The following is an 11,700-nucleotide window of genomic DNA, read 5'->3' on the forward strand; positions in this document are numbered from 1 at the left end:
AAACCGCCCCTAATCCTATTAACGAAGAAATTAGGCGGCGACTAGTTAATATAAGTAAGCCTCCTACGCCCTCTACGCTAGAGGCGCTCTATAATATTATTATAAAGATAATAGAGAAGCAAACTAAACTTCTCCGTTAAAATAAGCGTCGCCCGCTAGAACTAGGGAGCACTATAAACCCCTTATTCGAAGGGTAGAACGCTATAGTATATATAGAGCGTTTTAAGGAAGGCCTAATTAAGTACGAGCTCGATAGAGAGTCCGACTAGTATAAGATCCGGTCCCTTACGAGGACTACTAGTACTAAGCTTTACCGAACCCTTAGAACCCTAGTTAGCTACTTAGAAAAGGACGACAAGTCTAATACTAACTAGGAGATCTTTAAGTTAGCCTTTCTAAGGGAGTATCGGGAGCGCGATAGCCGTCGTATTAAAGGCAGTCGCGCGTAGCTCGAGATCCTCTGCTTAGTAAGGCGCACTAAGGATAACGACCTAAAGGGGTATATCCGCGAATTTGTCGAGTTAGCGGACGGCATCGAGTAGAGTAATCTCGAGAACTCTTAGAGAACGAGGCTACTTCTCTAGGGATTGCCGTAGCCTATAGCTTAGCGTATCTTCTATCGCTATAAGCTTAGCGAGGCCGATTCTAAGAGCTTTAGGAAATACAAAGAGGTCCTAGTATATATTAAGGCCGACATTAATAGTATAGCTAATACGAGGAAGTTTATCTACGGCGAAGACCGGAATAACCTAGCGTAGGTTAGGAAAGAAGCCTTAGGAAGTAAGGGACCTAAGTTCCTTCCTAAATCGCAAAGTAGTCCTAAGACCGTAACTCCTACTATTATTAAGTACTCTTAGGATGTCGCGGACTTAGCTAAATCCCTAGCCTAGCTAAACCTAAATGCGAAAGCATTATAGCGAGTTAGGGAGGTTATTAATGCTACTATACTAGGCGATGTACTACTAGTCTACTAGGTTTTAGATCCTAACTACCCTAAAGCCCCTTTAGTAGATATCTACGCTATATAGAAGATCTATTCTAACTTAGATAGCAAGTGCTAGATATATAGCGGGTTTAAACATGTCTAATCGTCCTGCTCTATCTAGAAAGAGCTTCTTAAAAGGAAGCTTATTATACAAGTAAATAGCCGATTCTACTATATAGATACCGGCGACAAGATTAATTTCGAATAGGATCGGAGAGCCCCGAAGCTACCTTAGCTAAAGACCCTTCTAGAAAAGAAGTATAGTAGCAAGATCGAGTTTAAGGATACTAGGAACAGTACCCTCGCCGCTATTGCTAAACGAGAAACTTAGAAGGTTAGGGCTAAACAGGTTAAGGAGCGAAGTAGTAATAGTACTACTAAGCCCGTTAAGGTTAACTTTGTTTCTTAGGACCCGGACGTAGTTACTAATGTTTACGCGGTTACTAAGAACAGTATAGATGTCTACGCTACTATACGGTCTTAGACCTAGTCCTAAAACAAGGGCAAGAGCCCTTAGAACCCTACTCGCCCTAGTGCGGCAGCCCCTACTAGGGTACTAAAGAACAAGGCGGCCGATAAGGCTAAGTAATAGCGAGAGTTAACCGCTAAAACTAAGACTCTCTAGATAGCTATAGACCGTACTACCCGATCTAGCACCGCACCTAGCACCGTACCTAGCACCCTACCTATAGAAAGCCTAGTCGTCCTAGAGACTCTAGAGGTCGATATAGAGGATGTTGCTACCGATATTAGTAGTACCCTAGGTCTAGCTAACCTACTGCCCTATAAGCGAAAGTTATCCGATCTAAAGAGCTTTCGCTTTAATAGGTATATAAAAAAGTATAGTACTAGCCTAGCTAACTCCTTAGATACAAAGGCAAACGCTCTCTTCTAGGCTTTATAGTTCCTAGACCTTAAGTCTAATATGTCTATAGGAGAGCTACTAGTATACGGTTTGCCTACTAACCTGTTCTAGAGCTAAATCCCTAACGATGCTACCTTTATAAAAGACCTCGCTACCCTCTAAAGGAAACAAGGACGAGAAGACTATATCGACGTCTCTTCCCTATAGTTCCTTCCTAAATTTTTAGGTGCCTAAGAGTTAGTAGAAGGCGAATTAGTAACCTACGAAAGCTAGGAGACTATCGATAATGCTAACGAAGAGGGGATTAAGGAGATAGGCTAAGGGGATAGTAATAATGCCGACCCTACTCTAGTTTCAGTTTCTATTAAGGCTATCCGATTTACTAGCTAATAAATCGGTCGAGTAGGACCTCCTCGACCTAAGGAACTTTATTCTATCCCTAATAATATAGACCTTTCCGTAGTTACTCGTTCCTTCGCTATCGTTCCTACTATCTATATTTAAGTTACTATCGGGAGCTATAGTTAACAGATACTAGCAATGCTTAATAATAGTTCGGAGTTACTTATTATAAGTAAGCGTTAGGCTAAACAACTTAGGCTGCTAATAAATAGAGACATTTCCCTCGGTATATAGGGAGTAAATAGGGAGGTTGCGCTAGTAGGTACCTACTACAATGTTATAGTAGACGCCTTTGGCATATGCTTTTCCTTTACCTTCTAGATTGCCGCCGACCTAAATACGCTAATTATTCTAGGTCGACTATAGTCTCGTATAACCCGAGGTGTTTAGCGCAACTGCGACGATAGCTCCTAGGAGGGAACTATTACTAACTAGAAAGGCAACCGAGTCGTATTTACTAGTTATGTCGGCAATACTAGCTATAAGTCCTACGAGGATATCCTTGCTGCTTCTAGACGGTCTTCGGGAAACGCTACGGCGCGGTTATAAGACCGGCAATCTACGCTATAAGTTAGTATAGCTTAAATAGGTCATTTCTAGAAGTGCGCCGCTCCGTACGTTAAGGCAAGTTTCTAGGTTCTATACTAAGAAGACGAGTACTCGAAGCGATAGCGAGTATAATATAACGACTACCTATACCTACTATACGAGTTAAGGTAATAATGCTATCTTATATATCGTCGCTAGAGGTATTACTACCGGACGCGGGTCTATCCGAACTAACTAATTAGAGCGCGAGTCTAATGCTACCCCGGGGGTATTATTACGAGTCTAACGTTTTCGCCGGCGTTATAAATTAGGACTACTAGCTATATACCTATCGACTTAAGGAGACTTCTAAAGAAGTTTACGCGCTGTTTTGTAGCGCTAATCTCTAAGCCTAGCGGCAAAGAGAGCGAGCTCGGGTTCGACAATCGATTAGTATATATACCCTATATAAGAGGGTAGCTAACAAGATTAAGCCCGTAAAGGGCAGCGTGCATATAACCGATAGGTCTAATCCTAGCGGGAATCCTAACTAGCGACAAAAGTGTCTTAATTAGGAAGCAATATTGCTACCTAGGGATAGTCCGTACGACTAGAGATATATTACTAAAAAGTTCTCTACTATTCCTAGGGGTTTAAGGCTAATACCGGAAAGGCTTGCAAAGATTAAACCTACTATAGAGCTTTCGGATCTTAAACTTAACCTACTATATAAGCTTCTATATAATCGCGAAGCCGTATTAGTATATAACTTCACTTACCTAGGCAGAATTAACCCGGAGGTTGCCCCTCCGTAGAAGATCCGAACGATCGAATATAAGCCTTAGGCCTACCTAGGTTTTAAGCTAAACCCGAGCCTACGAGGTATAGTCGAGGATATAATACGGCAGCGCGTAAAGGCCAGTATACTTAAGCCTTCCTATGCCTCGTATCGTAATCTATACTTCCTAGTTTAAAAGAAAATAGCTCCTAGGGAACTAAAGAAGTACCGTCTAATTAATGCTATATAAAAGTTTAACGTAGTTACGATTAGAGATACTAACCTCCCTCCGGAGACTAATAGGTTCTCGGAAGCTTTTGCTAACTGTGTTATAGCCTTACTAGTTAATGTTTTCTCGGGCTACGACTAGATCCCTCTCTATCCTAATAGCCGCGACCTTACTAGTTTCGAGATACCTCTTAGGCTATATAGACAAACTACCCTTCCCTAAGGGGCAACTAACTCCGTAGCCTAGTTCGTTCGTATTATAAACCAAGTCCTCGCGGCCTATATCTCCTATATAGCGATGCCTTTCCTTAACGACATCGGCATTAAGGGCCCTAAAACTAGGTACGATAATAAAGAAGTAGAGCCTAGTATCCGTAGGTTCTTTCTCGAATACATTTAGAACCTCGATAGTGTCCTCTACGACCTAGAGCGAGCTAACCTAACGGTGTATAGGGAGAAGCTTTAGCTCCTATATAAACGAATAAACATTGTCGGGTTTGTAACTAATAAGAACGGCCGCTATCCTAATAATGCACGGGTCCTAAAGATAGTATCCTAGCCGGATCCTACCTATTAGAAGGATGTCCGAACCTAGCTTAGAGTAGTCTCCTACTTCCGTATCTAGGTCGAGAACTTTATATTAGTATACAAGCCCTTATACGCCTTACTTAAGAAGGATGCTAAATTCGAATAGACCTCTGTTTACTAAGCGGCTAAGGATACGGTAACTAAGGCACTCGTAAGCGTACCTATACTAACATCTATTAACTACTTAGAGGGTACAGGTTTAATAATTGTTACTATTAACTCGAGCGGGGAAGGCTATAGCGAGATACTAATATAGTATAATCGTAAAGAACTATCTTTACGATACCCTATCTAGTACGACTTAGGGCTATAGAAACCGATCGAGGCCCGGTACGATACTAGCAAGCGAGAATGCCTTAGAGTCTATAAGGCTCTAAAGAAGTTCCGACTATAGCTCTTTAGTATATTCTTTCGCTTAGAAATCGATGCTTAGACCCTAGTCTATTAGCTTAACTATATAGCCTCCGACCTGCTAAACTCTACGATAGCTCGGTAGGTTGCCTAGATCTATTTGTTTAACTTCGACGTCTTCTACGTTCCTAGTAAGAAGCATACTAGACCGGATAGCCTTTCTAGAAGGCCCGCTATAGAAGAGGATATCGCCGAGATAATAGAAGAAGAGGATGTCGATATAGTAATTAACTGTACTTTCTTCGCTACCTTCTATATTAATACTATACTAGCGATTACTAGGCCTGCTACCGACGACTAACCTAGCGACTAACCTAGTAACTAGCCCGACGAGAACCCTACTACTAATAATAAGGACTAGGCTAAAGCTAAGGCGGATAAACTAGAGAGGGATAATATCCTTAATAGAGTCTACTCCGACGACTCCTATTATATCGCCTACTTCCTAACCTATACGAAGAAAGCACCTAGCCTATTAAAGAGTTAATACCGTCGGGTTATTTACTATTCTCGACAATTCCTAGTTAAAGATCGAATCCTTTAGCGACAAGCGATAGTTAATGTACCTCTCTAGCGTATTATTAACGACCTAGTAGCCTAACAAGAGATCCTTCGTTCCGTTTACGATAAGCTTAGCTACCGGGCGGCGGAGGGTACCTTCGATGTCCTTCGTCGGCGCTACTAGTAGGACGGCGTATAGGCTAATGTCTCTCGCTACTATAAGAGCTGTCCTAAGTGCAATTTTAGGAATAGCTACCGTCGGCTAGGCGAGCTACGTATCCCCGCTACCTAATTAGTTAGTAAGCGATAGTACGGTAATAGGGTTTATCTAAGCCGGAATAATAGCCTCTATATTATTCGGGAAGGTCTTTCTCGATAGCCTAAAGCCTATTATTTCCGCAAGGGCTATAGTGCTATTAACGCCTATAATATAGCTACCTTCTTGTTTAAGGACCTGTTCTGCCGATAGGGTACGCTTTATAAAATTATCTTAGATAACGCGACGACTAACATAGCTAAAGAAGTTTAAGCGCTACTTACTTCGTATAGGGCGAAGAACGTTCGTATCTCCTCGTACTATCCCTAATCTAATGCTATCGTTAAGCGCGGCTATCGGTCTTTAATCGATGCCTTGTCTAAGCTAACTAATAGAGGTAATAGATTAGTCGCGATCTCTACCTACGTCCTAGCTCTTCTCTAGGCAGACCGAACGACTATTATCGATACTACTAGCCTAATACTAGCGGAGCTTATAATTAGAAGAGACGCTATTCTTCCGATTAAGTTGTCCTACCGTACGTATAGCGTTTACGACTAGGGGTCTGTTCGTACTAGAGCAGATCTCCTTACCCTACGCGCTAAGGCTCTTAAGGATATAACTACTACTTCTTAGGAGGGACTTGCTCGACAACGTCGCCTTCGTAAGGAGGCTAAGTAGTATTTCGACGACTATAATACTATTAACTAGGAGCCTCTAAAGGTTAGCGATATAGTTCTCCTATACCGGTCGGAGCTAGAATATAGTTACTCCTATAAGTTAGCCTTTAAATAGAAAGGGCCTTATAGAGTATAGGAGGTCCTTTACGATAGTTCTACGTACCGTCTTTAGGAACTTAATAGTGCTACCTTGAAGTACTCGCACCCCCGGGCTAACCTAAAGAAGATCGTCGAATTAAGAGAGCCTACCTGTCCTCCCTTAACCGAGGAGGAGGTTAGTGCCTCTATAGACCTTCTACCGACCTTAGATGCCTACCGAGAGGAGGATCCTACCGCGATTATAGATCCTATTCTGCCTAAAAACTATACGCATCCCTAGATACGTCTTAGTAAGCTATTAGGAATAACTTATAAACAAAGGGAGGGTTATATACATATAAACTGCGCGTAGAGCATTTCCGATATTAATTCCGATAGTAAGCTAGACTTCTAGCTATCTAACTCTAACTCCGAGAAGGAACTCGACTAGTCTAGCGACGAAGACCGCCTAGAATTATAGGTATTAAACGACCCCGACCCCGAGACTAAATAATTGCTTGCTCTTCCTTACCTCTATCTACCTCTACTACGTTGCTTCCTTGCTCTTGTTAATCGTTCTCCGCGCTATTAATATAGTGCCGCCCTATACCTTTAGTCCTTACCTATTGTCTGTTCCTACTAATATTTATACTCTCGTTTGTTGCTTTTAGTTTATCTTGTTATTGTCCTTTGCTTTGCCTTTGCTTTCGATTAATATTGCTATAACTTTATTCCTTTGCTCTTGTTTTTCCTTAGATAGAACTATACGAGGCGTGTTTTCCTAATAACACCCTAGGGGTAGTATTAGAAAGATAGCCGAACCTAACCCTCTACCCTCTAGGACTACTTCCCTCTAGCTTCCTAGACTCTAGCGACTACCCTTAGATATTAACTATAATAAGATACTCTACTAGAGACTATTCCTGCCCTAATTAGTACTAGTTACGTAGGACAACTAAGAAAGGGAGGTTCCCTTATCCCTCTCCCTTCCTACTACTTAGATAGATATAGTAACCTAGGCCTATAGCCTCTAAGAATAGGGACCTTAGGCTGTTAAGCTTAGTGTTTAGAAGAAGAAAGAAGGTAAACGCACGGACTACCTTTACGTACTTGCTAATATAAAAGGTAATGCTGCACCTATAATAGTAGTGCTATAGGCTAATATATCGACGAATTAGCTACGCTAGGCCTAGGCGACTTGCTCCTCGTTACCGAGCATCTCTAGAGAAAAGCTAATACTACCCCGGGGGTATTATTAGTCCCGCTAGCCTTACTACTATAGATTTCTACTAGGGACTCGAACTAACTAGTTACATTTCGAGTACGCGAGAGTCTACGATAGCTAAAGTTTAATAAAAGGCGCGTAGTCGCTACTAGCAATTAGCTAGATCGATTGTTAAACTTTAGCCTCTTCTAATAATAAAGAAGTCTCGTATATAGCTTTACTTTTATATATAGCCGTTATCCGTTTGCTTTACTAGCGCGGAATATACGGACTACGTTACCTTCGTACTATATTTAAAGCGAGCTTCCTAAGCTCCTTCTTCTACTCGATTACTAACTAACTCGCTGCTGCCTAACTATCCCCCTTCTATCCGAACCCTTTAATTATTATTGTTAAGCAACGAATACACTTACAAACTCGTTTACAACCTACTTCCGCTTCGGTCGACTATGTCTTCTAGCGCCCCGAATCTACTAGGCGCTAGTAGTAGCAACGACCTACCTGCCCCTATTAACCTAAGCCTAGCCGCCCTAGTTCCGATTAAAGCCCTATCCGATAGCGCCTTAGCTACTATAACTAGCCTCGAGCACTGCTTCTAGATCGTTACTGCCCTTAAAGATCCTTAAGAGAAGATCTAGAACGCTCGTACCCTACTACGCGTTATTAATAGGAATATTAAGAAGGCTACTATCTTAGTTGCGTTACCGTACGGTATAAACAACTTGCGTTAGTCTATCGGTAAGCGTATCTTTAAGCGCGAGGTTCTTAACGATATAGATATCGAATAAGCCTTTCCTATTATCTATAGCCTCGAGACGGCCGGTACCTAGATTCGTTTGCGCTTTAAGACCCTCGACTAGGCCTTCGAATATTAGGGAGGACTAAGTAGTCTTCCTAAGAGCCTTATTAACTTCGCCTACGGTAGATAAGAGCGTACTAAGCAGGTCTCTTCGTTCGTTAATAAGTATAAGGTCCGTCGTTAAGGCGCCGAGTACCTTTCCTATACTATAATCTATCGCGTATCTACCGCTAGCAAGAAGGTAGGTAAGCAGTTACTTAACTTGTCCTTTATACTTAACGACTTTACGATAGCCTACTAGAAGAAGCACTACGATGCAATCGTCTAGGTAGATCTTAGTATATAGACAACTAAGGATCTACTAAAAGAGAAGGGCTATCGTATTAATAGTATAGGCTTTATTATTAAAGGTTAAGAGGCTCCTATCGTTAATGTCCTTAAACGTAAGGCTCTTCGCCTAGAAACCGAGGCCGATACGGCTGCTAGTCTTACGCTCGCTATAGAAATGCAGGCTAAAGATCGTCGCTCGACCCGCAACTATAAGGTCCTTTAAGAAGTTTAAGACGAGCGCGCTAAGGCCGAAGTAGCGCGTAAGAAGGCATTGCATACTCGCTAGGCCCTCCGTAAGGCTACTAAGAAGTATAGCACCCCTTCTAGTACCGACTATAGTACTAACTATAGTACTAACTATAGTAACTCGGATATTAATATACTAGATATACTACTAGAAGATATCTCCTCCGAAGGCTCCTTTAGCGAGCATAGAGATAGAGGCCTCTCGCCGATCCTATTAACTAAGAATATCTATAGTTCCTATAAGGGCGACTCTATTACGCATCTTATTACCGAAATCGATATAGTTCCTAAGGCCTTTATAGGCGAAGCTCCTACCGCTCTATCTATCTATTAACAGCTCGACGACCTTAGCAAGCTAGGTAAGGAGCGGTTTACTATATATACTAACTATATTAAGAAGGCTACTAAGGTCTGTAGTCTCTATGCTAGTACTAAGGCGAGTGTTATCGTCGGTCGCCTATTAAAGATTAGTCGCGAGGTTGCTAATTAGGATGCCTTTACTGCCCTTAAGACTAGTTATACTAACTAGTTTCCTAGACGTCCTACTGCCGCCCCGACCTCCCTAGGACTCTACGCATTCAACCCTACTAGTACTATTACTCGCGATCTTACGCTAACTAAGCGTCGGTATAAGTTAATTACTAGCATTCTCGGCTAAGATACCTCCTTCGACCGCTTTCGTTAGACTAGTAATACTATCTTCCCTCGGGTCTTCGGTTAGATATAGTCGCCTTATAGAGCGCACCTTCCTCTTATCGTCGACCTAATATAGAAGGAGTTTCGCATATTCTTTTAGCATATACGTAAACTGCCTAAGTCTAAGTAGGAAGGCCGTAATGCTCTTTAAACCTATAGAGTAAGCAACTAAATCGTCCGTTAGTATCCCGCCTTATAGCTCTTAGCCGTTACCCTTTAACCTAATAACGTATACGAGCTTATCTCCGTCCCTAAGCCTACTAAGTACTTTAAGGTAGGTAATAGTAGTTATAAGAACTGCCCTACTAAGGAGACTTCTCGTCTCGGACAAGATATAGTTAAGCTCGCAGCTAGTAAGGATACTAGCTATCTACGTATTAAGGTTTCTCTTATATCTAAAGATAAGACTGCCTATTTAACTATTATCGAGGGTATATACGAACTAGAGGTCTTCGAGAACTAGGTTAAGAAGCTTAATGCCCGTAGCCTAGTTCTACTAAACAAGATTAGCAAGCTTACTAATAAGTACCTTACTAACGACGACCTCGGCTATATATTCGATAGTTAGCCTAACGAAGGCGAGGCAGCTTAGTAGATCCTAAACCCTCTAAAGGAATGCGAAGTCTCTATTTAGATACTATATCTTCCGTATAGCGATCTAAAGCCCGAGAGCGACCGTATATTAATCGACCTAGGCTACTCTCGTATTATCGACGGTACTAAGATTAAGGGCTACGACAACTTAACCGTCGCTAAGGTTACTAAGGCGTACCGCAATCTAACCGCCCTTCTAGGTTCTAATACCTTCGTACCGTTCGCCTTCCCTACCGCTATCTTAGTCGAAGGCCTTAGTTGCATTTCCGATGCCCTAGTCGGTAGAATTCCTTAGTTAAGTTACGTTATTTAGAACGAAGTTAAATAAATCCTCTAGTTTAGTAAGGAGGAGCTTAAGGACTATCTACGCGAGTAGGAGAAGGCTATATAGGACAAGGCTACTAATCTCCTCGTTAATTAAGCTTACTTCGAGGTAGAGTACTTTAGTGCTAATAGCTTTAATACCTACGGAGGAGTTTAGGAGAGTCGACTAGCTAATAAGGTTATTGCTAGTAAGGATTACGGTACATTAAAGCAGTAGTAAGTTAGCGTAGTAGATTAGATGCTTAGGAAGTTGTTTTTGTATATTAATAGAATCTAGGAATAATACTACCCTAGGGGTGTTATTGCGGAGTTTCTAAAAAATAGCCTTAGCTAAGATGCCTAAGGTGCCCTATATAACTGTTTGTTTGTTTTAAGCGCGCAATGTGAAGCGTGTCTAGTTAGATACGAAGAAAGGGAGGGATATTAGCTAGTAACCGGCCCTATATACCTAGGCTAAGTTTTAAGCCTATATAAGAGGCCTCCTTCTATATTGTAGATAGAGTACTAACCTCGTATAGCACATTGTTTATATTACACTTCTACAATGCCTATATTGCAGGGCTCTAGTTATTAGCCTAAGCAACCGTCTTGTTATCCTATTATACTAAACATAACTGCCTATATTGCTATAGGTTATATTACCCTCGGTAGCCTATATTATTACTGCTAGTAGTAGTAGTAGTATTAGTTTCCGTCCTTTACTACGTATAGGTTAACTGCTAATATAACGTCTCTAAATTCCTTTGTAACTAGTACGTTATAAGCGATACTACTAGCCGTAGAATAGCGAGTAAGGGCGTACCTAAACCTGTCCTTGTCCGCGGCTCCTTTAAGGATATTAATAGTTTTATTAGAGTTAATAATGCCTTGCTTCTTCTGTAACGTAGAGAGGTCAATCTTAGTCTAATAGGTACTATTAAGTTTCCGCTTCTCGCTACCGATAAAAATAAAGTGCTTCTTTGCTAGGTGCTAAGGCGCGTTACTAGAGTTTAACGTATACCGATTAGAGTCGTTGTCGTCGCAGTAGATACAATAGAAGGCCTTATACCTACCTCTATCTACCTTTAAGGGCTCCCTATCTTTTAGTACTCTCGCATACGCCTACAACACTAGATCTAGCTAATTCCTACCTCTTCTGCGCCTCTTTAACTCGGTAAACCTAAGGCGTAGGTATCGGCTGTGCTAT

This window comes from Pseudocercospora fijiensis (genome assembly GCF_000340215.1).
Source record: "Pseudocercospora fijiensis CIRAD86 unplaced genomic scaffold MYCFIscaffold_1, whole genome shotgun sequence".
In the NCBI taxonomy this organism is placed as follows: Eukaryota; Fungi; Ascomycota; class Dothideomycetes; order Mycosphaerellales; family Mycosphaerellaceae; genus Pseudocercospora; species Pseudocercospora fijiensis.